Below are 23,659 nucleotides of genomic sequence, written 5' to 3' on the forward strand. Positions count from 1 at the left end.
TCACCATCACAATCTATCTGGACAACTGTTCACAAACAGTACTCACATCTGGAACTCAAGAGGCACCACAGCATCCCACCCGAAATCAACCAGTTTGTTTCTGCAATTTAGTGACAGTTGTAGAAGGCCAAATATAGTCCAGAGAAAAATGAAATCACATGGAAAACAGGTCATTAAGTGCTCTAGATGTTGAGTTTCACCGAAAACCTTTCTGTTATGAAAACCCCAGAGACCTCTTCTTATCCCCATACCTTTTTTTTTTTTTTTGGTTTCTTGAGACAGGGTTTCTCTGTATAACAGTCTTGGCGGTGCTGGAACTCTCTTTGTAGACCTGGCTGGCCTTGAACTCACTGAGATCTGTCTGCCTCTTCCTCCCAAGTGCTAGGATTAAAGGCATGCACCACCACTGTCTGAGTTATCCCCATATCTTAATGGGCACAACAGGAAATGAAACTCTGACCCTTTTCCCAAGTACCCCAAGAGCAAACTTATTCATTCATGATCTGTACTGGGCAGAGTGGCAAGCATGTGTCAGTTCTTTGAAAGGGGATGGTGGGGACAGGCACCTGAACCAACCACACTGCTTTCTCTTCTGTGGCCCCAGGAACGCAGAATGGACAATTCCTCCTCCACAGGCCAAACAAAAACGAAATAAGGAGAAGCAGAGGAAAGACAGGAGGGGAGGGCAGGCTAACAGCTAATGCCGCAGGTTGCAGACCTTTCATTAAATCTTTAAAATAAAAGTAGTACTATCAGCCGGGCGGTGGTGGTGCACGCCTTTAATCCCAGCACTTGGGAGGCAGAGCCAGGTGGATCTCTGTGAGTTCGAGGCCAGCCTGGGCTACCAAGTGAGTTCCAGGAAAGGCGCAAAGCTAGACAGAGAAACCCTGTCTCGAAAAACCAAAAAAAAAAAAAAAAAAAGTAGTACTATCAATACGCACATTGTGGTTTTCTTTCTCCAGTTTTTTACATCAATACTCTACTAATCTGTAAAAACAAAAACTCAAGTACCCCCAACACCTCAAATGACCCGCCACGTTCTTTGCTATTTCATCTCTCACAGTAAGACATTGATAATGGGTTGGGAACACTGTAAACCAGATGAATCTTTACAGGTTACTGCCGTGAGCCTCATCTCTACAATATTAATGTTTATTACAACTAGCCTAGAACTTAGCAAGGTTCAAATCGCACTGGTTTTTGCTACTCCCAAATACTTTTCCTTTTAAATAGAAAAAAGTTCTTAACTTTTAAATTCTGAAAATTCAATGGTTATTACTTGCCCTAGAGGGTGGAGGGGAGTGTATGAAATCAGGGTTGATTCAAACAAAAACCAACACCTAGAATCGCAACATATACAGACACTCATTTCCAAGGGAAGAGAGGGACGGGGTGGCACCAGAGGCTGGCATAAAGCCGGAGCGGAAGAACAACAAATCACTTTGGTTCCTAAAGCCAAATCGGGAGAAACAGGCAGAAAAGAAGACAAAAATGGTAAGAACATACAGTCAGTGGGATTTTCTCTGTATCAATGATTTAGTTATAAATATAGATTATTAGTCCTCTTTCTATACATGTAACAAATGTCAAACTCACTACCATGAGATTTCTAAAGTTGACTCTTTCACATTTGTTAAAAAAGGTAAAAATCACATACGTTCCCCCTTTCAGTTTAAGCTCTAAACTGAACTACTACATGTACAACACTGGTCCTAACTTCTATACAAAGTTAAATCATGTCAAGCTCCTTTGGCAATATAAAGAGCTACATAATTCCTATCACACTTGCCTTGAATTTAGTCACGAGAAAAACTCAGAGCAACTCAAAAGGAACGGGTCAGAGAAGGGAAGGCTACAGAGGAGGGGGAGAGAAGACCAGCAGATGAAATACTCAAGACAACTCGAATCTGCCATTCAAGTATGGAAATACCCCAAAGGAGACAACAGACAGGATCTACTGTAGTGGCAGTCATCAGAACAGTATGCAAACGCCAAGCGCTGTCTGCTGGAAATGTAAGGTTAGCGATGCAGTTCATGATTCCTTTTGGACCCTACAGCAGGGGCTCATCTGAAGTCCTAATTCTCTCACTGCAATTTTCTCTTGGTCATCTTTAGAAAATAGTAGTTTGCTTGTTTTTCTCCATGTCATGCGGACTGTCTCTTTACACCCCTCAGAGTAACAATTTCATGTTTTAAAAAACTTCTTTTAGAAAATGGACAGAAGAATATGAGGCCTCAGTGACAACATTAGCATGCTCTTCATTGCTTCTTTAGCTGCCAGGATCAGTGGCGTCAAGCTAGACAATGGTTTGGCCAGTTCAGGAAGGGATGCTTCCTTTGCGTTCTTTGGCCGAACTGCTTTTCTCCACATCCATCTCCAAACACCAATTTAAGAAATCTCGCAATATTGGGGCAAGTTTTTCTGGATTCTGAGGTTCAGGAGTTCCATTTGTTGCTATCAGGTACAAAGCCCTCAGAGGATTTTCACTGGGGTATGGAGGCTCTCCCTCACCCATCTCGATAGGCATGATGCATGCCCAGAGACCAGATCTCAACTTTGGGGCCATAGGCTTTTGGTGTAACCACCTCTGGTGCCATCCAGTATGGAGGTCCAACCATAGTACTGTGTTTGCTCTACTCAGGGGTGATCTGGGCACAGAAGCCAAAGTCAGTAAGTTTAACTGAGCCTTCCATTCCCAAAAGCATGTTGTCACTTTTGATGTCCCTGTGGATCCCTTGATCGGCATGTAGAAACTCCAAGGCCTGTAAATACTCTCTGCACACAGCTGCCATATGTGCCTCGTCCATGTAGGTTTCCATTCCGACATCAGTGAGGGACCCACCAGCAAGGTACTCCATTACCATAAACAACTCATCTCCTACCAGGTAACTGTCCAAGCAATTAACTGTGTTGGGTTTCTTTCATCACCAGAATTTCATTAATGATCAATTTCTTCTTTGGTTGTTTCTGCAAATTAATCTGCTTAATAGCAACCTCTTGCCCAGTGCCACATCAGTTGCAGTAAAAATTGTACCTAAAGCCCCTTGTCCAACTTTTTCATATCCTGTGTATTTTTTCTTAGGGTCACCTATGCTCACAATAGTTCTTAATTTCTCCAGAATCTCTTCATCTGTCATCTTGGCTTTCTTTTTCTGTTTGTCTGAAGACTTGGCTCCACCATCAACATTAGAATCACCAACTGGAGCAGGAATGGAGTCAATGACAGACTGTGTGTAAACTGATTTTATATGATCTGGCCCAGGGACAGTGACAGGAGGAACAGCATCTTCATCATCATCGTCTTCCTCTGTTACTGCTGCTGCTATTTCTGATCCCTCGGTATTCAGTGCTGGTGTTCCAGAAGGGAAGCCATCTTTTTTAGGGGGGTAGAGCTCAGTGTTCGAGTCGTAGAACTTCAGGACGTCCAGCACAGCCTGAGGCTGCTGCTTCTGCACTAGTTTGGTAATGATGGAGGTCTGTAACAGCCTCACCCACTGTTTTGGCATGCCAGTGAATTCTCAAGTAATAGCATCAAAGCCAACATGAATTGTGTGTTCAAAATGAGATGGAGGAGAAATCTCTGACTGTTCTTTGTCTTTCTTTTTACTTCTTTTTAATGTGCCTGAGAATATGGCGATGATTTTTGTCCCTGGGTTTTTCCCCCCTCTGGAACAGAAGGCAAAGGTTTCCAACTGTGATTGACAGATAAAGCATCTTTTCCTCCAGTGCTAAAAATGGTACTGCTTATTCACACAGGAGGTGCTATGGGCTTGTCTTCTAGTTCTCCGTTATCAGACCTGATTGAGAATTATGAAATGGCCAGAGAGGGAAGGTCTCCGCCTAGCCCCAGGGCGGGCTGCAGGGCTGACGCAGGCATCAGTGTTGTGCTGGACGGCAGAGAGGCAGGAGGGCAGGGCCTGTATGTGCTTTTCCAATGTCTGTGAAATAGAGAAATCTTCAAATTCTTAAAGTGTGGAAGAATCCCACCACATTTGAACAGCTTCCTTGAGATATTTGTATACCAATTATCCCATTTAAAATGTATCATTCACTGATTTTTAGCATATTCAAGTTGTGCATTTATCACCATGCTCAATTGTAAAACTTTTAAAAACCACTCTCCTAAAAGAAGCCCTGAAGTTATTAGTAGGTACTCCCCATTTCTCCCTTTCCTCTCTTCCCTGGCAAACACTAATATGCTCTCTATCTCTATAGATTTGCTTCTCCTGGATACCTTATTTCAGTAGACTCCCTAGTATGTGACATTTATTTATTTATTTATTTATTTATTTATTTATTTATTTATTTATTTATTTATTTTTGCTTTTTCGAGACAGGGTTTTTCTGCGTAGCTTTGCGCCTTTCCTGGAGCTCACTTGGTAGCCCAGGCTGGCCTCGAACTCACAAAGATCCGCCTGGTTCTGCCTCCCGAGTGCCGGGATTAAAGGCGTGCGCCACCACCGCCCGGCTGTGACCTTTTATCTGATTTCTTTCCCTTAGCATAATGGGAAAGAAATTCCATCCATGTGGCAATGTATATATCAGTATGTCATGCCTTTTTAATATTTTTTGCTTGGTCAAATAATTTTAATCAAGCTCATGGTCAGCAGTAAAATTGCAATTCCATGCAAAGTCCTGGATTTTACATGTTGAAACTGGTCATCACTATCGTTCCTTGTAAGGTGTTGAAGGTGGGATGGGCCCCATTCTTAAACCTTCTTTCTAGTGGTGAAATAAGGTGCAGATGTGCCACTCACGTTGAAATTCTGGTTTGCCTAAATGAATTTATGAGCAGTAGGTGGTTGTGTTACTAGAAGATCTTGAGTCCTGCAGCAAAGCCAATGATGCCATTCAGGAAGCACCAAGTTTTCATCCACACCCCAAAACGTGTTTTTTCCCATTCATTTCAGTGGCACACAGAACCCACTGGTGAGGGCTAAAAATGGCTCATTGTCCCCCACAGTGTTTGTTTCCATAGCTGTCTTCTTCCCCACTCCCAACTCATGGACTAACCCTCACGTTATTTGTCCTGAAGAAACTGTTGATTGAACCCAGGGCCTCTGGAAGAGCAGTCAGTGTTCTTGACCACTGAGCCATCTCTCCAGCCCCTTCTCCATATATTTTATAAGTGACTGTGAAAGCAGGAAGAGAGACTGGAGGACAGCACTAGGAATTCCATATTCTAGTCATAGAAGCAGCTTAATTCGCTCAGTCAGTGATAAAGCAATTGCCTGGTTTAAACACGGCCCTGCTTTATCTTCAGTATCTAAAAGGACAGGGACAAGGGGTGTGTGTGTGTGTGTGTGTGTGTGTGTGTGTGTGTGTGTGTGTGTGTGTGTGTTGGGCTTCTGAGACAGGGTTTCTCTGTGTAGCCTTGCCTGTCCTGGAACTCACTCTGTAGACCAGGCTGGCCTGAAACTTGGAGATCCACCTGCCTCTGCCTCCCAGGTCCTGGGATTAAAGGCGTGTGCTGCCACTGCCACCGTCGCCACCACCACCACCACCACCTGGCTTATTTTTTACAGGAATAAGTCACCACTTCTGGCCCATAATCAACTTTCTGAGGGCCCACCAGTTTTCCACAGCAGCTGTACCATCTTGCAGTTCCATCAGTACAGCACACGTCCCAATTTCTACATTCTCCCCAAGTGCCACTGTCTGTCTTTTGTGTTATCTTAGTAGATATGAAACAGTTTCATGTTTTTAATGTTTCCTCAGTAACTGGTGATGTTGAACATCTTCTCATGTGCATATTGGCCTTTTGCTTATCATCTTTGGAGAATTATCTATACAGTTCCTTTGCTAATCAAAACTATTTCTAGAATAAAATATCCAGAAAGTAAAGGTTATCATTGGAACCATTCCAAGGGTCCAGTTCAGTGGTGCATTAACATCACTGTGCAGCAATCAGAACACGTCTCCAGGATTCCTTTCATCATGCCAAACTGACACTGTACTCAATAGACAAATGTCCCTCCTCCATCCCCTGACAACCGTCGTTCTACACTCTTTATGAATACAGCTGCTCTTGGTACCTCAGACAGCAGTTGCAATTCTGTCTATATTGAGGACTAGCTCTGCATGCCTGCAGAAGAAGGTTTAGACATTTTGCTGGAGGTTGCATTGAATTGTAGGTCAGTTCAGAAGTTGTTCCCATCTTAACACTAGTAAATCTTTTGCACTTTGAACTCAGATGCCTTTGCATCGGTTTAGGTCTTTAATCTCTTTATACTTAATGTATATTTATAATATAATTTTTACACAATGTACTTTTAGAGCACAAGCTTTACATCTTTCCTGTTAAATCTATTCCTCAGACTATGTCAAAAGGATAATGATTTCATTTTTTATGTGATTTTTGTATTGTACTGTAACATTTGGAATAATATTTTTTAAAATAATTCACTGTGGTCAACCTCTGAGTTTATAATCAAAAGCTGTGACTATCTCCCAATTGTCCTTTTCAGAGACTCCAGTGTTTTCTAATGGCCCACACAGTAAAAAGCTTAAAAATGAAACTATCCTATGAGTATGTTTGCTAATTTGGAAACCATCAACTTCTTTAGTGAACTTAACATTATCATAAAGATTCCAAACCAATCCTATCCTATTAGAGGAAGGTGAATGTGAAAACTTTGCTTGTCCCTGGAACTTGTCTGTTAGTACTTTAAATATTTAATATGTTCCTTGGGTGAGTGGATTTTGCTGAAATTCCAATCCTTTTTTAAAGGACATGGAAAATTCCTGGGTGCTGGTATTAACCTCTCCCTCTTTTTAATGGACTGAAACATTGAATCCAATGAGATGAAAATGTTCTCAAGGGCCAAGATCAGGACTCAGCTGTTAATGTTCTGGGCAAATTTGGGTTCAGAGGTAGACATGAATTCATACCAACCTCTCAACTAGAGAGGTTTACTCCTCCATTTTTCTTCATCCTGGCTTTAAAACATCCCAGCTAGCATTCTCCTCTTTAAATTTTGAGCTTCCCACATTTAATTAAAGGATAATTTTATTAAAATATCTAGTATACTAGTCAAAATTCAAGTATGTGGTAAATACAATTTTGTTTTACTTGAAGCAATATTTTCTTTTGTTCTTAAAAAAGTTTCTGTGTTAATCAGGAGTTTAAAATGTTTATGCACATTTTGTGCCAACTTATAAAAAGAAATTTGACAGACTGGAGGCATTTGAGAAGTTGTAAGGACCTCAGAAGCTAGGGTGGGGTCTGTGATCCAAGTTCAGTCTGTAGACATGTTTTATTTGGCCATTCTGGTATTTTTAAAAATAGCCAAATTAGTTGCCAACATTAAAAAAAAATTAGGTTGAAAGTTTCACATAAAAATTTAGACTTGTGATTTTTCTTACTATCTCTAGCCTGCATTTATTTCAGCATGTGGCATTCTGAGGTCCCAGGCTGCAGTTTGCTGAGGTCCTCCCCTGTCCCATTACATTCGGGAGTTTGAAATGGTGGCTGCAGGAGGCCACTGAGACTCTGCTGAGCTGATTCATTAATCCCCTTCTGAAGTGTGGAGACATCATTATGTCTCAGAGTTAGTCAATAGCTAATTATTTATCAGTTTCTCAATATTTGTTTGAACTCTGATGCCAAGAATGCTATTTATATAGCAGATCATGTTAATGAAGGGCTGGCTAATTATTCTACATTTTCAAGGGATTTTCTTGCTTGAATGGCATCCTTATGGATGTATTTAGGGTTTTTTTATTTAAAAAAATGTAATTCATTGACAGAGGTTCTAAAGAAGCCACAGATAATCAAGATTGGTTGTGTCTATACACAATGAGTCATTATTTTAACCTGCATTCCCAGCTTTAATCTGGCTTCTTCAAGATTTTCTCTGGTTATATCTCTCCTCCCCTTCAAACACCAATGATTTCCTTGTGTTTCCAGGTTACAAGCAAGCTAGTAGGTAGTCCTCTGTCCATTCAATGTCTATGTGATGAGGCTATGGCTGTAGTTAGGTGGCAGAACATGTACCTAGCAGGCAGGAGACCCTGGCTCCCATACCCAGCACTGCAAACCACTACATTAAAAGAAGTACATGTTTGAGCACTTATTAGGTAGTAGGTGCTGTCCTAGGTTCTTGGGCTATACAGCACTCCAAAGAGACGAAAATCCCTTACAAGGCAACATGCTGGGGGAGAGAGAAGACAAACAGGCCGGTTCTACAAGTTGACGTCAGAATTAAGATGCAAACATGGGTTACTGTGAGTGTGGCCTAGGTTTGGGAGTGTTATTTCAATAGAACAATGATAATAGAGGAGCCACATGAGGGTGTAGGGCAAGGATTGATCTGGGTAGCCAGGAAAATAGATATAAAGGCTTGGAAGTGGACCAGTGTAGTAGAACAAGGGAGAGGGTGAAACTGGTAGGAGTTGAAATAGGAGAGAGGGGCAAGCTGGGAGGCATACAAAACCTGTTGGCCATAACCTGTGACTTCTGCTTTAGAAACCATTGGAGTCCCAGGATTCTGTTATATGGCCCATGTATTATATTTCTCAAGTCTTCCACATTGCTCCCAGGCATGCAGTAGTCAGTCAGTCTGTACTCTTCAAGTTCAGAGGCCCTGGACAATCCTCTGGAAATGGGCAGTTACTAGAAGGACCTAGAATGGCTGGGTTTAGGAAAGCCCCATTTGCAAGAGATGGTGTCTATACAATAGAGGAACTTCTTCAGTTTATATGGACCTGTGGGGTCATATGACACGCTACAGATAAAGATAAAAAAATGATGGCACCAGTGTCATTAGTGTCCCTTCTCTGGAGTAGACAAGATGGAAGGAAGAGGAGTGGGATCAGATGGGACCCCAGTTTTTGACTGTGGCAAGATTTTTGCATGAGTCAGAAGGAACAGTGGGTGACAGGTGGTTGCAAGGGGTGAGTGTACACATCGACACGTGAGTATGTGTTAGTTTTCAGAACCTGCCCAAGCCTTTGAAATAGTACATCAGTTAGTGCAGAAACGTTACAACAGAGGTGAAAGCAGTCCATATGGGTCACATCTCCAATCACTGACTTTGCAAAAGTAGCAGAGAAAAGGGAATCATGTCTGTCTGTGACTAAAAAGTACCACCCCCAATGCCCATGTAAGCCAATGGTAAAGCACAATTCAACAGCTCTACATAAATTTCAGTGCCGTGGACAGGAACACATATATAAGGTCTATCCATTCAAGTGTAGCAGAATAAGACTGGGGCTAAAATATCAGTAACCCCTTTAATTGCTGAAGTCTCGTCCAAAGCTTTACTCCATTGCACCTTTAGTTTCTTCAAATATAACAGACTATAGCCTTCATGAAGTTCCTGTAAGGAGAAAATGAGATCATTTACCTCTAGCATTTTAAATGTCAGAGGCATCAACAAAGAATATCTGTTGTTTGTATCTTCAGTCTTGCTTTGTTTTTTGAAAGCCACAGAAGTAAGGTAGTTTAGATTTTCATTGCATTCATAGCAATTAACAGTATACCACATGAGTTGAATTTTGTGGGGAAGCAGCAACAGGAAAAAAAAATAGCTCGACTCCTTCAACCGATGGCCATTTCACATCATGACTTAACAGGGAAGTACCTCTTGAGCAATTCCCAAATATAGTCTGAATCTTAACCAAAAAATGATTCACACTCCTAAATCTTTCCACCCTAGAAAACAAGTCAAGAATTAATTTTCATCCATTTATGTTCATATGGACTGAGCCATAAATTCTCTAAAGCTTGAGAATCCAAAGGCTGATAACATTCAACGACCTCTAAGTGTAATTTCTTCCCAGGCTGAGAGAGCTAGGCATATTTGTACCATAAGCATGTAGGGCAGAAGTCTTCATGCAGCAATCTGGACATAACATAGGTTTTAACCCCACAAAGGAAAAACCTCTAAATCCCTAGTTGGCTCTGCCTTGATAGGTTTCTCTGGCTTCTCTCAGCTCTCATAGTTCCATAAAGGTATTATCAGCCTGTACTGTCTGTGACCTTATTTTGAAAAAAACCATTGCTGACATTTCTCAGCAGCTTTCATTTCTGAAGTAACAGAAAAAAATGGCTGAAAAATAACACTAACATATTCTAATATGTGTATTCCTTGTTTTGAGTTGCTTTTACTATGGTGATATGTTTGTGTTTAAACAGTCAACAATGGAAATATTAATGGATGAAAAATACTGTTTAATTAACTAGCTTTTATCAGATTCTATGTCAACAGCTATATTTAGCAACCGAACTAATGGAGAAAGCTGCTGCAGAATTAGTCAGCACGTCAGCCTGTTAAATAGCAAAGAGCAGAGGACGCCTTTTGTCTCCTCATTGAACAAGAGATTGAAAATGCATCTAATTTTAGCATGTCCAGAGCAGGATAAAAGATGTGAAACACAATCATCAGGAAAAATGTCACGCACAGCCTAAGCACACATTTGTTAGAGAAGAAATGCTGAGAGGGTGGCAACAGAAGAGGTCTGCCCAGAAGCTGGAATTCATCTCCATGAGTGGATTCTTTAAAATAACTTACCATTACAAAAAGGCGTCAGGTCCTAGGGAATAATGCTGGATTTTGAGTAGGTTACAAAAAGGGGTCAGGTCCTAGGGAATAATACTGGATTTTGAGTAGGTGGCAGGGATATTTCCTTTTCTAGAAGTGATTTCAGCATTTAACGACATCATCAATACAATTGAAGAGAAAGGTTTCTTTCCAGGGTGAGTTGTTACTTCCTTGAGAGTCTTTTGAGAGAGTACAACCAGGTGAATCCTGGTAGCATGGAGGAGGAGGTGGGCTAGATGCAGATCTCTTTGAATTTAGCCATCTTGGTATATTTGAAAGAGTTCTACTATATTATGAAGGCAAATTTCACATTCTTTTTGTTTGTTTGTTTTTAAAGATTTATTTATTTATTATGTATGTTGGGGTTTTGTCTGCATGTATGTCTGTGTGAGGATGCCAGATCCCCTGGAATTGGAGTTACAGACAGTTATGAGCTGTCATGTGGGTGCTGGGAATTGAACCCAGGTCCTTTGGAAGAACAGTCAGTGCTCTTAACCTCTGAGCCATCTCTCCAGTCCCCGCCCCCCCAAAAAAAATCACATTCCTAAACAGAGCATAAAAAGACTCTTGAGCTTTGATCAGGTGTGATAATGTGTTTTGAAATTTTAGTATTCAAGAACCCGGATTGGTACAAAGAGTGCCTTCAAGAAGTATTCGCTGATTATGGGGAACATAGCTTAGTGATAGAGCCCTTGCCTAGCAATCAGCTCTGGATTTCACCTCCAGCACAACAACAACAACAACAAAATGCTGAAGAAACAAACAAATGGTTTCATGGTGAAACCACAGTAAAGTGAGCATACGTGTGACTCTCCCAAATTACTAATTCAGTCTCATCGTTTATTTATTTGTTGGCACTTTTTTTTCTTTGTTGTAGCTCTGCTCAGATCTCTTAACTCCCCTTGGGTTATATTTAGTGATGTGTGTCTTTCCAGAAAATGTTCCTATAGTGGGTGGCTGTTAGAGCCATTTCCTGAAGCACCGCCCCTAGTGACATGGCAGGTGGCTATTATACCTGCCTATGACCTTGAGGTACACACCCCTGGGACGTGGCCGCTGGGGGACCCTTAAGACCTGGGATGCACATAGCTCTCTTTCTTCACTACATTGTGATTTGGGATGTTGGGATGGACCAGGGCAGAGCTTGCCATAGAACTGTTTTGGACCGTGCCTCACCCTTCTAGGATCCTACGACAAATTCCTTTATTCTGTCTTGTGAATTAACCCCTAGATAAATTGCTTTGATCATTAAGCAGGCTCTGTGGATTGCTAGCAATATAATCCCATTATGTTCCATTTCATCTAAGTTATCTAATGCGTTGGCATACATTTGTTCATAGTATTCATGTGTAAATTTTTTCACTTCTGTAAGGCCAATAATAATAATGCATCCTCTCTCTCAGTTTAGAAAATTGAGGGTTTTTAATTTTTTCCCGATGGCCCCCACCTTCCAAGTGCTGGGGTGGTCTCTGCCATGGCCAGCCCATCCTCTTGTTATCTAGAATAATTTCCCAGCTTTAAAAAGAATCTGGGCCAAGTTCTTTTTCCCCACAGTACACCTAATTTGAACTTGTCTGACTCTTCCCATTCTTAGCAGTAATGCAACAGAATGGCCAGTGTGTTCTTCGTGCATCACATAGGAAGGTAATGTTTGCTTATTCCAATATTAGGTAGCTTTGTTCACTACATTCAGGTGGTTTCACCCGATTTCTCTATTGTGAAGTATCCTATCCTTAAAATTAATAAATAATCACTGGTGCGATATGTTGAGTGTGTGTGAATGTATTTAAAGCATGCTTTCTCTGCATAGTTTCAGGATCTTCCTGAGTGCCTTTCTTTTAACCCTTATTCAACACTTAGTGTGTGCACATGTGTGTGGTTTTTTGAGACAAGGTTTCTCTGTATATCCCTGGCTGTCCTGGATCTCACTCTGTAGACCAGGCTGGCCTCGAACTCACAGACATCTGCCTGCGTCTGCCTCCTGAGTGCTGGGATTAAAGTGTGCACTACCACTGCCTAGCTAGCATCAATTTTTAAAATGTCTTTTGATAAATTCCAGTTTTGCTTCATACTGGCGTGTTCTGAAATTCCTCTCTGTACTGAAACCAAAAAGCCAGGTTACCTGAGTAGAGGTCCCTAAAATATAAAGGGATGCCTTAGGCTGCTGTGCATGGCAGTGTAGGGCTGTGTCTTCTCCCTGCTGACAGTACCTCTAATGTGCATCATAGGGAAAAAATCACCTGAGAATACTGGTGGACTCTGGAAAGCAAAGGTAGTAGTAGTCCCAACATGAAATATTTATTTGTGATATTTAATTCATTTCCTAAAAGAGGGAGTAAGGGTTGAAATAAACTGTTAGTAGTTACAAATTCTGGTTGTTGTGATTATGACTGCCTGTTCAATTATTCTTTCTACTATTTATGTCGGGGGTTTGTTTGATTGTTTTTTGTTTTTTAGGCAGGGTCTCACTTTGTGGCCTTGGTTGGCTTAGAACTTGCTAGGTAGGCTGGGCTGGCCTCAAATGCATAGAGACCTGCCTATGTCTGTCTACAGAATGCTGGGATTAGAGATTACCACTGGCTTCTTTTTAATTTTTGAAAAGGTAAGATCTAGTATTAATAACTTTGTATCAATGTCTGACATATAATTATTTGAACATATATGTCTATGTAAACATGATTTTTATTTGTCTGAAGATTTTAAAATAGGTGGAGAAACGTTCAGATTGTATTTCAAACTCATTTTTGTTGATTTTTTTTAATGTGTTATCTTATCCAAATCACATCCCTTTCTAAACCAAAACAAAACAAAGCATCCTGTTTACTCTGTACCAGTCAAAGAAGACGAACGAGAACAGCACTTGTGTAAACGCAGGAGGGTGAAAATGGCAAGTTGGGGAGGGACTGTCACATTTCCCACTCACCTATATGTCTAATGTTGTCCTAGGGAGCTTTCCACACCATCCACCATGCCATCACCAGATAATCTCGTGATGTAAGTACCCTCAGGTGCACATGGGGAAACTGGAATAATGAAAATCGCACTGGTGTCCACGGAGGATTGCCAGGACTCCACAGGTCCATTCACTGGTGAGGAACAAGGAGACAGGAGGCACTGTCCTTCCTACCTCTGAAAACACTGACTCAGGCAGCTGGAGATCCTTTGCTGCCTCCTCTCTCCCTCCCCACAGACCTTCTCCTACTTTAAAAAGGAAGCAAACCCTCTTCCCCAGCCTCTCTGACTTTGGTGCATTTCCCAGGGGATAGAGACTTCCCAGGGACAAAGAGGCAAATTAAAGGTGCTGATGTTCAAAGCCAAGTCCTAGTCACTGCATAACTAGGCTTTTGCATCACTGAGGGTTTCAGATTCTTTGCTTTCAACGAAGTTGTTGAAGGATCTAATAGAATGGTGAGCTAATACATTGTTAAAATGATTAGATTGTCGTAATATATAACTAAAAAAAAACCAGGGCTGGAGAGATGGCTCAGCAGTTTAGAGCACTGACTGCTCTTCCAGAGGACCCAGGTTCAATTCCCAGTCCCCATGTGGCAGCGCACAACTGTCTGTAGCTCCAGTTTTAGGGAATCAGACACCCTCACCCAGACATACATACATTAAGACAAGACACCAATAAAATAAACATAAAATAAAAATAAATAAACAAAAAATTTAAAAACAACAAAAATCCAAATCAAAACAAAAAAGAAACAACAGATTGTGTGACAAATGCTGTGAGAAAAATTCTTCATCCCTTCTATTTAGTTATGTGAACAAAACTTAGCATTTACATTTTCTAGTTAGTAAAGAAAAAATAAAAACTGATATTTGTCTTATCTAATAGTAAACAATATTTATCCACAAATATATGAACTAGATAAAAAATACTTCTTTAGTCTCTAGGGAGTGTATCTCCAAAATTTTGTAATAGCATATTTGAACTATTTTTTTTTAATTTGGCTTTTTGAGACAGGGTTTCTCTGTGTAATAGTCCTAGCTGTCCTGGAATTTACTTTGTAGACCAGGCTGGCCTCAAACTCACAGAGATCCTCCTGCCTCTACTTCCTGAGTGCTGGGATTAAAGGCGTGTGCCACTACCTCCCAGCTTGAACTATTTTTAAAAATTTTATAAAGTTTTTTAACTGAAGATCCCTAGCAGGAGAGACACTATGTATAAGAAGGTGGTTCCCCAGGGCAAGGCTCCCCATTGCACTTTGGGTGAGCTGATTGCTGTGATTTCTCCTAACATGGGAAACTTGACTAAATCATTTATGATAGTGGGAGACTGTGTTCATGCTCTCCCCTACTAAAAAAAAGTTTATGTCAGATGATCAAATCCAGACTCGTATGCATAAAATGTGTTACATTAGGACAAACCTCTGTTGCAGAAGGGAATGGAGAGATGACTTTGAGGAAATACAGAGAACAACATAAAATGTTCAACTGTTAAAGACGTCAATGGCCTATATTTAAGTGCCTGCTGCTGGCTATGAGCTGTAGTATTTAGATTTGACTGGATAGATACAATAAAGTGATGTAGCCATTTTACCATAGAATATAAATATTTACAATAGATCAAAAATAAATTCTTGTTTGTTGCTATTTGAAAATGGAGTGAAAGGTTTCTATATATCAATTTATAATATATAGGGAAAGATATACAAGTTGCTGGATTTATTGTAGGAAGCATGCCAGCAGAAATGTTTGAAGATATATAAGTTTATAAATATCCCTGGACCACATAACCAACAGGAGGCCATACTCACAGTTGAGCCCATGTCTACAATAGTTTTTCTACTATACTTGAAGGAGACCTAAATCTATGATGTCAATTTTGATTATTAATTCTATTCAGTTTAGAAATAAATTATTTGGTTGTTCAGTATTAGCAAGACCTTGTTCTTGGTGCCAAGAGGTATACTGAGAGGAGTAGAATGTGTTACTTACTTTTTAGGCGCTGGAACCTTTAGGGGAGATAAACTGTCTTTACAATCTTAACGTAAAATTCGTGCAATAAGGGCAAGAGGTCTTGATGAAAACTTCCGTGGGAAAAGGGAGAGACTGTTTTGGACTGTGTCATCATGGAAGAGTTGCAGCAGCATAGAATTTGGACCGTTGAAGAAAAGGGAGATGGTAATGAGAATTTATTTGTCCACACACCTACCCATTCATTCATCAAGGAAACATTAGCTACAAACAGATTAATACAGGGTAATTAAATGGGTCTTTTAACATACTATGTTTGGAAGAAATAAACTGCATCAAAAACATTTGTGAGACATCTAGGGAATTCTGAAAACTTGTTATTTGTTGACAGTAAGGATTTTTAGTTAATTCTTCTTAGTGTGATGATATTGTGCTTTTGTTAAAAATGAAGAAAGTCTATCTTTTAACAATGTGTACTGGGGTATTTTTTATGGAAAAGATACTTTACATTTAATTTTTAAAAGTCCAGAGTGTGTGGTTTGGAGGGAATGAGTGGAGGGAGTCTAAGTAAAATAGAATGAATAATATGTAGGTAACTGTTCAAGAAAATGTTTGATGCATGCAAGTTTATTGTACTATTTTCTTTATTTTGCCTCCAAAAATATCTTTAAAAGAACTTCCAGGTTCCAAGAAATTAGAGGGGGATAGAAGCGGGAAAGACATGTTACACTTGCCATCCTTTTGTGGTGGAAATACCTAGTATGCCACTGTTGTCTGCCCCACTGATGGTATGATCGATGGATGCTGTCTGAGATGCTCAGGGGCAGTTTGAAAGAGGGAGTGAGGGAGGCTTTACTAGTTCAGGAGAATTTATCAGACTTTGTAATTTATTGGATATGAGATCAAAAGTGATGGGAATTTTGATTTTGAATGCTGGGGGTGACATGTCCACAATGGAGACAGGAAATATAGGAGGAGAAATAGGTTGGGATGAGGATTGGAACAGAGTTCTACTCTGGACCTCCAGAGACTGAGCTACTCCAGAAATGTAGAGATGATAAGGAATTCATGGAGACAGTTCTAGGCAGAATGAACTTCAATGATAAAGATAGGGGGAGGAAAATGCACAGACTACATTTCACGGTCCTGCTAGTCTTCAAGTTGATGCAGCATAGGCTCTGAGTGGAAAGTATGGTTGGCTGGAGAGGTAGATGCACTCATTGAGGTCATGTTGGTCCCCATCATTGCCATGGGGCTTGATGAACCTGAAATGGACCAAGTGTTTTAAGTCTTAAGCTCTTGTGGAAGGGATCTTGATGCTCAGGAATGACACTTTCAGAAAACAAATCACTTACCTGAAATAAATAGCCAATTAGGATTGGTAAAAGGTGATGAGCATTCTTCTTTTGTTGTTTTGGAATTACAGTTTATTGGTTTGGATTGTGGGCTCTAGAGCCTCTGTATTTTATTTTTAAATCCCGACTCCAAAGTTACTTAGCCTCAATCTTCTCCTCTGTAAGGTAGAAATCATAGTATCTAATATGAGAATAAATCAGATGGTGACTATAAATTACTATACTCCTGATAACCTAAAATTATCAGTCCTTATGATTCTCTTTTCTCTCTCTCTTCTTTATGGTGCAGGCCTCATGCTAGGCAGATACTCTACCACTGAGCTATTTTCTTAGCACTCTCTATCAGTACTTTTTGAAGAGAAGGCAAAGAAAGGACTTGATTGCTTTGTGTATTAAATGCTCCATATTTCCTTCCAAAGGGCTTTAAGTTCTACTGAAATTGACTACTGCTTTCCTTATGTCTATTACATTACTCAAAAAAAAAAAAAGCCAAGTATACTCAGGTCTGAGATTATGCTATCTGAATCTAACCTATTATTTATCTTCATACTAGAACATTACAAAAATGTTCTAACACAAACACTCCACTTGGACAAATCCTTTCCCTCTATCTTGCTTATTCAGCAACACTACCATAGTTCTTTACATGTTTTAAGTGAAACAATGTGTTTCTGAGATCTCCAGAAGTTGAATTCCAATGAAAGAAGATGAAGTGATAAGAAGGCGAGGTTGGCTTTGGGTGCAGATTTAACTGGGGTGGTGTGAGAGGTGGGGCCAGGGAACTTGGTCTACACAAGGGAGGAGAGTAGGGAAGAAAGAAGCAGGAAGGAAGGTGTGGAGCTGAGAGGTGGTGAGGGTTGAAGGAGGGCAGTAAAGGAAGCATAATTAATACCAACTGAGCAACAGAAGGTTCCCAAAGAAAGGGTTTGTCGGATCTCTGTGAGTTCGAGGCCAGCCTGGTATACAAAGTGAGTTCCAGGACAGCCAGGACTGTTACACAGAAAAAACCTGTCAAAAGAGAGAGAGAGAGAGAGAGAGAGAGAGAGAGAGAGAGAGAGAGAGAGAGAGAGAGAGAGAGAGAGAGACAGAGAGACAGAGAGACAGAGAGAGACAGAGAATGAGAGAGAGAATGAGAGAGAAAGAGAAAAGAGTAAGTCTGTAACTTCTTGTCAGAAGATATATTCTAAAGATAGACACTTGTGCCCCTCCCTTTTGCTAGTAGAATAGTGAAATAATCACAATCTTCCCAGGAATCTCATGCTGGGGGAAGGGAAAGGTTGAAGGAAGAACCTGCTTTCCGAGAAGAGATTTCACACTGTTTTGACAACTTATGGTCAGACCACCTTGCGGGACGTATTAGAGCCTAGTGATGTGTCAATGATAGGCCAGATCACACACAACCAGCACTGCTTAGCTACACATACTTTTTACTCTCTATTCAATCCTAATCCTCATGTTAGATGGACTTGAGGGTCACTAGACCTCTTTATTTGTTCCTCTTCTCAATGTGGCCACGTAGAGTAAATCTCCTTTCTCTGCTTTTCACTATTACTTGTGTGTTTAATTGGCATAAGCAGAGACAGGTGGTAGATCCGATCTTGTTAGGGCTGCCAGAGCCCAGGCTTTGATCCTAAAATCTCCAGTAACAGGCTCTCTGTCCAGAGCCATCCAGAGCTTTCCATTGTCAGTGCTCTTGGCTATTTCTTTCTGGTTGAGCCCAGGGCTGGTATGCCGGGAGCTGCTTGAAGTGTTAATTGTTCACTGCTTTCCCATGATGGCCTGGGGCAGATCCGCTTCTTTTCCTAAGCAATGTGTAGCAAGACTTATCTCACTAATCCAGAAATACCAAACCTGAGTGATTCCAGGGCTCAGGGTAAGACAAGAGAACTAGGATCTGGGAAGCAAGGGAGAGAAAGGCATTTTGCAAATAGCTATTGGCTCTCTGGTAAAAGAGGCCACCACCTGGTTTGTGAAGCATGGAGAAAACAGCAATGTTTAGACTGCTTAGCTTAAATACACAGCTGCCCCACCTCTCAGCAACATCTGCTTCTGCATAAAAGACCTATTCTTTCTTTCAATCCTGCCTTCATTTTGTGTCAAGACTTTGGACTCCTTTAATGAACCTTTCTCCTGCCTCACCAGCTATTCCCTACTATCTCCACCTTTCAAATTCACAGCAGAAAATGGAAGTTTTCCTCCACCCTATTCATCCCCCTTGGTCCTTTCCTTTTCTGTTCCTCTTTACAAGAAGAAATTTCAAAGCAGATTTCTCTAGTTCACCTGCAATTCTCTCAATCCTCTTCTATCAAGTCCTTCTACTTCTGTCCACTGGCATGGTCGGATTCTCCTGCTGTCTGGAAAGTTTTCCTTGGTTCTTTATATGGTACTGCTTTTATACCGTCCAGGGCATAAATTAAATGCCACCTTCTTACCCACATTATTTGCAACCCCATCTTATCCTGCCATTTATCCAAGTGTGATTACTTTCTCGCTTACTTATATTCTCTCTAGCTCCACTAGTGAGGGAGAGTGTGTGCACAACTGTGCTTGTATCTACAGCATTTGGCACAGTACTTGGCACACGGTGATGGCTCACTGAACTGGAGGAGTGAAAGAAGGAGTTACTATGTGAAGCTCTGTCGTAAGTGCTTTAGGAGTGATGGAAAACCCTCTGGGAAAAGGCTCTTTTCCTTCTGTTCTGCATGTTAGTAAGGGGGCGAGGTCGTCGGTGGGTCTCTCAGCATGAGAACCAAAAGATCTGCAATCGCGGGCTGTAATGGGGTGTGCAGGTCAGCGGGGCTCCTGGAGAGGCGAGAGGCCACCTTGGCTGCCTCTCTTTGTTGCTCCCACCTCCCAGGCTCTGGCCGCGGCTGCCTGCAGTGACTCGTGACTCCCCGGCAGCCCGTGAAGGCCTGCGTCCGCTAGGGAGGGGGCGGCGAGCGCCCCCAGCCCGCCCTCCAGGTGCCCTTCCCAAGCTAGCGGGTGCTCCGGGAAGCCGCGCCACCGCGGGCTCGCGGCCACCTCCTGCGCGCCCCCGCGCACGCCTGGCAGGCAGTGGGGCCTCTCCCGAGGCGGGGCCCACGCAGCCGCGCCCCCTTCCCGCGCTTGCCTGACCCGCTCCGCGCGCGCGCGTGCCCGCTTCCCGCACCGCAGCCCCGAGAGCCACGGGCAGAGCCCAGGCGGACGCGCGCGCTCCGCCCTGCCCCACCCCGCCCCGAGTGGGCCGCGCCCGCCCCCGCGCGTGCTCCCTCCCTCCCTCCTCCCCTCCCTCCCATTCCCGTGCGCCCCTCCCCGCGCGCCCCTCCCCGCGCGCCCTACATCCAGCGCCTGGCCGAGGGGGCTCAGTCCGCAGTCGCCGCTGTCGCCGCCGCGCTTTGGCCTCGGAGCTGGCAGCGGCCACTGGTGCCGCCTAGACAGCTGCGCGGGTGAGCATCCCCAGACAGTAAGCCCGCTTCCCCCCGCGTGTGCGGGTGCAGCTCCCGCGTCCCTGGGGGGCCGCAGCTCAGGGCTCCGCGGCCGCCGCTCCGGCTTGCGCCGACCTGCAGGGCTTGAGTACCTGCGGCCTCCGGCCTCGGCTGGCGGCCTCGCCCACGCGGGGGGCTGCGGAACCCAGAGCTCCAAGGTCCCTTAGGGTGCGTGCCTCGGCCTCTTCCCGGGGGGTTCGCTCCCCTGGGGAGGGGTCGGGATTCAGAGCGGGTGGCTCTGGGTCTTTCCTCTGCTAGGATGGAGGGTTGTAGGGGGCTTTTGGTTTTCTCACCCAGGATGGCGGGCAGTGGGGGTGGGGCGAAGTGGGAATACCTTTGAATTTTTTTTCTTTTTCTTTCTTTTTTTTTTTTTAAAGGATAGCTAGCAGCAGTTGAGAGTAGAGGGGAATGATGATGATGACGACGATAGCGATGCGGGGGGTGGGGGTGGGGGTGCTTCGTTGGTTTTCCATTGAGGATGGCGCCTGTTGGGCTGGAGAGGAGGGTGGAACCTGCCGTGGCTCCTTCCATAGAGGTGTTGAGGGAGCTGCGTGGTGGTTTTCCCTTTGGGGATGCTGGGGGGGGGTGGTGGAAGGAGGGGAGTGCAAGGAGAATGGTGAGGGAGGGAGAGGGCTGGTTGCACGGTTCTGCTCTCCAAGGGGAATGGCAGGGACATGGGGAAGGGGGGGTGGGGAGAGGGGACTGGATTTCAGCTCTAGCATGGAAGGAAGCAAGGGGAAGGCTCTAGCACTTGGGTTGGGTCTTGGTTGAGCCTTAGCAAGGTGGGTTAGGAAAACTGCTGGGTGTGACCTTTCTATTTGTAAAAGCTTGAAATTCCCACTACATGCTGTCCTGGGCTCTGGGAAAGAGGTTTCTGCTTCCAAAGTTCCCATTACTTAGCACAACTAGGTAGAGGCTTGAATCAGAAAGGCTCAAGGAAACACTGAGTGTGCTGTATTATTTTCTGCATTTGGGCCTTTTGAATTTCTCAGGCTCATTCTGATTACAGTGACCCCCACAAGTAGGGTGGCACATTGGGAACAGGAGACAAGAAAGTATGAATGTGATTTCAGATTTGGTTTTTGAATTTCCTGAAGGGCAAGAGTGGGACAAATGTCTTTGCTGGAAACCCTCTGTACTCTTCTTTAAGTTACGCCATTGGGACTAAGCCTCCTTTGATTTCAAGTTGGAATAGATCCAGTTTTCCTAATTGGAGCTATCATTTTGTAATTGCTTGTAATTCTTCATGTTAGCAAATGTATTTTGAGTTTATAAAATACTGGAAATATTTTTGTTATCTTGATTAAGGCTTTTTAATATAAATGTAATGTTCCTTGGAAATGAGAATATTTACAGAATAGCACAAGTTTAAATTATGGGTCATGTGGAATTGGGTAAAGCGTTCCCATCCTTGCCCATCTCCAGGAACTGGCCACTCCCCATTCCATACACTTGAAAAAAAAATCAAGGGCTTGGGTTGGTAGTTTGTCTTTGGAAATTCATGTCCATATTTGCTTAAGAAGAATGCGCGTTAACAAGCTGTGGGCCTTAACTGTGCAACGACTATAATGCTTTCCCGCTTTGGTTACATAAGGTTCCAATCTAGCCTACCTTCAGTCTTTACAAACATGTATTTAACATTTTTAAGGGCAAATAGAATCTTTATGCAACAGGAAATTTGTTAGATAGGCCATGATTTGTACAAACCACCACACAGAAAGTACGCATTCTAATAATACCATATAGATTCTGTAACCATACATGGCTTTTTAAATTCTAGGCTTCCATTCCAATATTTAATTTTTTTGGAGAAGGAAAATATTTATTTTTCTAGCAAGTCTAGATTTGAGGATGAAATCTAGACTTTTTGTGTAACATGCAAATTGGTACACATTCCTCTTGTATGAGTTCTTTGGAGATGATTTAATATGTATTAAATGAATGGATCACTTGAATAAGATATCGACTTTGTTTATTGCAGATGTTAAAACTAGAAATGTTTAAGTGGAACTAGAACATGGGTCTACATGATTAACAAAAATGCATTTACTTAGGATGTTGTGTATACACCATTCTAACGTTTAATGTGATGTGTCTTCTGCACCAATGCAATAGTGAGAAAGAGCATATTTTCACAATATAATTTAAGCCTTGTGTTTCCTCCTTTGAGGAATAAGAATGCTGAAAGTGGTAAAAAAAAAAATCTCTTAAAAGGAGCAGTATGTTGGTGGGAAAATGGGCCTTAAGTTTCTCTCTAAACAAAAGGAGCAAAGGGAGTCTTTCTGTTGGCTTTTTGAGGACCTGTTGTAAAATGGGAGGAAAAAAGATGAAGAACTTTCAGAAATTAACAGTCTGATGAAATAGTTGTTCTAATAATCTTATAGATTTGGCTAGTTATTGATTGGAAAAGTAACTTGTAAGTCAAGCATTTGTGTAAGATACTGAGCATCGGACCTTCAGTTAGGATATTTATTTATTCATTTGTTGTAGTACTGGGATGGAACCCAGGGCCTCACACATGCAGAGCAGGCGCCGTTATCATGGAACAACATCCCTAGCCCAAGTTTAGACATTAAAAACAAATAATTTGTTGAAGGCATGGCAGCTAATCTCCTGAGGCTGTGCCCTGTTTTCCTAATCTCTTCCTCCTGGTTCTCCTCTCCCCCCTCCCCCTCCCTCTCCCCCTCTCCCCCCTCCCTGGTGCCAGCAGCATTGGCTTTTATAACCTTGTGAGAGTTGGACAAATGTGCCTGCTTGCTTGAACTTTAGTTGTTATCTCGCAAGCGGCTTTCCTTAACTTTTGTCTACACTTTTTTGTTAATGTTGTTGTTAACTGAACTACCCAGTTGTTTGAATTTGGGATAAAAGGGAGTATGTTGTAGTTATTTTTCTTAAGAGATTTTTTTTCTTTCAGCTCCTGTTGAACATAGCAAAAAAAGTTTCTCTCTCTTTCTCTCTCTCCCTCCCTCCCTCCCTCTTCCTCCTCCTCCCCCTCACCCCTCCCTCCCTCTCTCCCTCCCTCCCTCTCTGTCTGTCTCTGTCTCTCTGCCAGCACAGTGCCTAATTAAGCAGAATATATGACCAGATACCAAGTATTTAAGAAATCTCTGCTGCCTTTGTGGTGTGACTATAGAAAAGTAAAGTATAGACGGTTAATCTGTTGTGAATAATTAAGCCATGTCTGGAGTCTTTGAATATCCACATAGTAGCTGTGTATACGTTCAACATTCTTCTGTCCTGCCAACAGTCATTTCTTTCCAGTGTCTTTTGCTTGAGACATAGTTTTCATTTTGGGTAATACAAATAGCTTTGGATTCAGCCAATTAATTGTTGAAAATATTTACAAAATTGACATCTTTATTAAACATTTAT

General features: G+C 42.3%; 1 protein-coding gene, 1 non-coding gene and 1 pseudogene across 6 annotated transcripts in view; 2 read left to right on the forward strand and 1 right to left on the reverse strand.

Moving 5' to 3' along the window:
• The window catches only part of Fhl1 (four and a half LIM domains 1), a 121,802-nt gene that overhangs the window by 38,414 nt on the left and 59,729 nt on the right, over positions 1–23,659 (forward strand). For 2 of the 5 annotated variants that reach the window (XM_028889902.2, XM_037199040.1), the window contains exon 1: positions 20,132–20,248. The exons of 2 other annotated variants lie outside the window; for them this stretch is intronic. The gene's annotated coding sequence lies outside the window, so the exon portion shown is untranslated. Of the gene's footprint in view, positions 1–20,131; positions 20,266–23,659 lie in introns of those variants that run through there. One more of the 5 variants, XM_028889903.2, reaches the window with a different exon arrangement.
• LOC114707215 lies at positions 2,186–3,528 on the reverse strand (annotated as a pseudogene).
• On the forward strand, positions 14,691–14,846 carry LOC114707234. Its single transcript, XR_003736621.1, has one exon. It is a non-coding gene; the product is annotated as a U1 spliceosomal RNA (small nuclear RNA).

Source organism: Peromyscus leucopus, chromosome X (assembly GCF_004664715.2).
Source record: "Peromyscus leucopus breed LL Stock chromosome X, UCI_PerLeu_2.1, whole genome shotgun sequence".
In the NCBI taxonomy this organism is placed as follows: domain Eukaryota; kingdom Metazoa; phylum Chordata; class Mammalia; order Rodentia; family Cricetidae; genus Peromyscus; species Peromyscus leucopus.